Here is a 4,825-nt window from a genome sequence, read left to right on the forward strand (position 1 = left end):
GGCCAGTGCAGACCTGGCTGGCCTCATCCTGTCCCCAGCAGCACATGGGAAGCCAGCTTCAGCTGCATGCTGCTTTTCCTGGCCGGTGCCAACTCGGTCCTGCAGCACCATATTAACCCGGACATGGCACTGGCAGGCCAGTGGGCCCCAGGTTAACCCCGGCCTGGCCCCACGGCTTCTCCAGCACCAGGTCAATCCGGTTGTAGCCAGGCGGCTCCTGCAGCACCAGGTCAACCCGGGCATGCATGCCATGTCAACCAGCACCATGGTCAACCCCTGCAACGTCACGTGACCTTTGACACCAGTGAAATCACTTCTGGATATGATACCACTTCCTGTGGTCTTCGAATATGGCTCGCTGGCCCACTGGGTGATAAAAAGTTAGTCATCTGGCCCGACATTCAAAAAGGTTGGACACCTCTGGTCTAAGTGAATGGTCACCAATTAGGATACAACCCTGCCAACATTTTCTACCATGCATAGCAAAACCTTCACTGCCAAGTGAAATGCAAGTGACTCTGTCTGGAAGCAAGAGTTTGTAGGATCAGGCACCAGTTGTTTCCAACACTCGCCTGCTGCCTCCCTGCACAGACAAAATAACATTGTGGATATTCTTTCATAATGGCTGTAAAGCAGCGGTGGGCAAAATGCGGCCCAGGGGATGCAGCCCGCCAAGGCCTTCTATCCAGCCTGTGGGCCCCCTAAAAAATTTAGAAAGTTAATATTTATCTGCCCTGGGCTGCCTGTCATGTGACCCTTGATGGCTTGCCAGAACTCAGTAAGCAGCCCTCTGCCCAAAATAATTGCCTGCTCCTACTGTAAAGAAACTGCTATGATGAGGGGAAGAGAGTTTCGAGAAGAGAAGCTGTGCGACAGGACCGGCCTCTGTTTGCGGTGCTACTACTGAGTCGTTATTCTTGGACAAATCATTTTATCACTCTGCCTCGGTTTCTCTATCTGTAAGATAGAAACACCATCACCTGTTTTACAGAGATTTTTCTGGCTTGGTTTAATGTTATCAAGTACTTTTAAATCTTTACTGTTAGAGTTAGTTCCTAAAAAGCAAACAATTTTTTTTAAATTATAAAAGGTATGTATTTTAGCACCTGCGAGATGAATTTAAGCATAGGGGAGTAAAGAAAGTGCATCAACAAAGTCTTTATTTCCAGAAGGTGCACTGTATGTAAAAATAACAAGCTATATAGTCTCCTCACGCCTCAGCTACTTAATAAAAGGCATGCAAGCAAGCCACCACTCTGAGCTGAATGCCTCTAACTTATTAATTCCTCATGGACAAGATAAGGAGATAGGAAACCTCTGAAGCATGTAAATTCCATTGTTTTAAAGTGTAAGCTGTTTTAAAGTGTTAGCTCTTTTAACCCTGCATAGTCCTGCCAGACATTTGAAACACACTCTGTCAGCCCTCATATGTCAGGCAACCTTCTGCCAATTCTGTTGTTTAGCTCAGCACAATTATTCTTCAATTGAGGGAAAGCTCCCTCGAAGAGCCAGGAGAGGCAAGGGAATGGGGAAAAGCTGCAGTCAAAATATCACACCTCAAGCAAGGGAAAAAAAAAAAGATTAGAATAGCAGTAGGCAACCTCGGTAGCCATCTGCAAAATGGGTATTTAGAATATTGAAGCCTTTAATTCTCACCAAAAGTGACCATACAAAGCTCTTGGCTGTCAGAACTGAGTGGAAGGGAAAGTGCCACTGGTTTGAAATCCACTCCCGATTACAGTCATCTTACTTACCATGTGTATTAAAGTCCTTACAAAGGAGAAGCACATTCACGTCCAACAACAACAAACATTAGAGGATTCCAAAATGTTACCGTGGCCTTTAATTTTACCCTGATGACATTTGTTAATTAACAAAGAGTTTTAAAGGACAAGCTCTCCCTCTTGGCCCAGCTTATTACCCTGCTCGAATCTTGCAGCGATACAGCTTCAAAAAAGTTAGAGGAAAAGTTCGCATGAGGATGCAAAAGTTGTTAACTGGTCTGAACTTTAGCCAAACACGTAAAACTACTTTGGTTTGAAGAGCTGGAGATGGAATTCTCCTAGGAGCAGCATTTGTAGTCAGCAGCAAAAAAGACTGAAGTGTGTGATGAGTACACATCTCTCCTTTCTTGCACAAGTTTTGCATCACAGTAGTAGGAAGAGCAATAAAGCCTAACATGCACACAAACATTCCCTGCAGTTGGAAAGTGTGCTGTCACATACAGCTGTAGCCACAGGTGATAAAATTGTTTGCAAGTGCTGAAGGAGGGAATTTACAGAAGCCAGCTGTGACCTGAACAGTGGGGGCAAGATCACTGCCTGAGAAGAGGAGCAAATTCTCCACTTACAAGAAATAAAAAAAGGCTGATCCCTTCTACCACCGTGTCCTGAAAGCAATGGATCCAGATGAATAACACCAGGTCCTGCTGATTCCTATTCACCACCAAGTATGAACATCAACCAGTTCCTTTTCCCCAGGTTGCTCCCTTGTGTTTATTTTTCCAAGAAGCCCCAACAGTCTAATGACCACAGCTAGAAGTGAAGTGTTTTTTGAGTCAGAGAGTAAAGAGGAGGATTAGCATATTCTACCTAAGTGGAATCATTATTGCTGGCAAACAGATATCACAAGTCAAGCTAAATTCTGAACTGCAATTAAAAATCCCAGCTTTGGAGTAACACACTATAAGCTGCTCACTTACCCTGTAGCCTTAGGTGAGTCAGCTCTATTCTCAGTGTCTCTTGCCAGTGTTATTCTTCTTAAACAACCTTGAATCCTCAATAAAAACTAAACAAAACTCTGTCTTTTCCAAACACTAAAAGAGAGATAGTTTAAACTGTGGGTTTCTACCAGCACACCAGGCTGCCCTCTTCTCACTCCAGCACACTTCCTGGAGCTCTTAACTTTTCTTGCCTCCACCCTCATTAGCTGGTAAGCCCTTCCATCTGGCCCCAAGCATCCCAGTCAGGCAGACTATTATCCACTGACCACTTGCAGCTGGATTCCAAGCCCTTGAAAGGCCAGGCAATACTTATACACTAAATCAGGATTACAGTGGTTTGAATTTTCCCTTATACAATCAAGGTAAAACAGGTAGTGCTTGACTACACAATCTGCAGCTGCTTTTCATCTATGTTCAAAGTATCAACTGTCTCCTAGCAGGATTTCTGATTCTCACAATCCTATCCAAAGGTATCAAATGCACTTTCTGGTTCTTGGTCTCTTTTGATTAAAAGATGGATTATAGTGTGTCCAGAAGAAGACCACACTTCATATTACAAGTGTATCAATATGCAATGCCAACAAAAAAAGGGTGGGGGGAAGCCAAACAGCTTAGCCTAGTTTAGGTGCATAGCATAGGCACAGAGAGATGAATAAATTATGCAACCAAGTGGAAGTTAAATCATAATAACTTAATACCTGTTAATTCAGGGGTAAGATGTACCAATGTAGCCTTGACTTACCACAGGACAAAAGTGGACATTTTAACAGTTATAACAGTACAGCCGATGCATGCTAAGATCCCCCACCCACATTCATCTCTCTATAACCCAAGTCAAATCTTCAGCTGGTATAAATCAGCATCATTCCAATAGCCGTGAATCTCTGCTAGAGGATAACTTCAGTGGTATCTAACTTTTCCTAAAATGCAAGTTTGTTAAGAACATTTTTCAACTCACCTTTTTTCCAGTGTCAATGAATATATGTTCTCCGCACAGAAAGAAGACTGAGTAACACTCTTAAACCTAACAGTCAAATGCACTAATCCAATACATAACTCTGTGCTCAAATAAGACTATTCATAAAGTGAACTTTCCATGTGCATCTTGGTAAAATAAAAAAGTACAAAGCACCAAAATAGTTATTATACATAAAAAGGTTACCTATTTTGTGGGTTAAGATCACCCAGAGTGACTTAGTTCAATTTTTAAAAGTCATTTAAGCACTTTAGACTCTTTAGCTGCTTGTACACACCACAGGGGATTTAATTTGGTTTAGTTCTCCCTAAATTGAAATGGTGGGTTTTTAAAAACATCGCTTCAATTTAAGGAGAATTAAACCAAACTATATGCCTGTGGCATGTACATGAGGGTGGGGGCCCAACCCTTACCTGCCTCTTCAGCAGCAAGGGGGCCAAGCTGCTGGTGAGCCGAGCAGTCCCTGAGCTGTGTGGGGACCAGCCCAGGCAGCACCCGCCCACTGGCACCTGGTCCTGGGGCACGCCACAGCTGCGGAGGGAACCACCAGCACTCCCGCAGCTGTGGAGGGAAGCATCCAGCCCCCACACAGCTCAGGCAGGCAAGCAGACTTCAGGGAAGGTGAAAAAAAAGATCAGGCTCACCATCTTCTTTTTTTGTTTTAGTGGAGCGTGCCTGCATGGGCTGATGCCAGGTCCTACAGCCCCTGAGCTGTGCAGGGCCCGTCAAGCCCCAAGCACATCAGCTTCCAGTGCCCCGTGCACTGTTGCACTTTGTTAGTTAACAAACTAAAACACCTCCTAGGTGTTTTATCTTGCTACATACCAAGGTTATTTAAAGAGGAATACACTGCTGGGCATGCAAACAGCAACACCATTAAAGTGGTGCAAAAGGGCATTTAAGCTGCCTTAAAGGCCAATTTGGTGGCATGTACAAAGACCCTTAGACTGTCTATACACATGCTCATTCATGTTCTAATTACAACACATCAGAGCAGACTCAGTTAATCAAGTCCTCTCCGTATTCTAATTAGAATGGTCCAGCATTGCCTCACTGTCACATGTATTAAGCCCCTGCCATTTTAAAATGGCTGTGGGGGTGCTTTATCTAAACTTCATTGAATGAGC

The 4,825-nt window shown here is 43.9% G+C and overlaps 1 long non-coding RNA gene across 2 annotated transcripts in view; it reads right to left on the minus strand.

The window, feature by feature from the left end:
* The window catches only part of LOC102372502, a 108,362-nt gene extending 105,495 nt beyond the window's left edge, over positions 1-2,867 (minus strand). For both annotated transcript variants that reach the window (XR_001358817.1, XR_325007.2), the window contains exon 1: positions 2,702-2,867. This is a non-coding gene — a long non-coding RNA (uncharacterized LOC102372502). The remainder of the gene's footprint in view (positions 1-2,701) is intronic.
* Between the last annotated feature and the right edge of the window lie 1,958 nt (positions 2,868-4,825).

The sequence above is a fragment of the Alligator sinensis genome, unplaced genomic scaffold (assembly GCF_000455745.1).
Source record: "Alligator sinensis unplaced genomic scaffold, ASM45574v1 scaffold1217_1, whole genome shotgun sequence".
Taxonomy (NCBI): domain Eukaryota; kingdom Metazoa; phylum Chordata; order Crocodylia; family Alligatoridae; genus Alligator; species Alligator sinensis.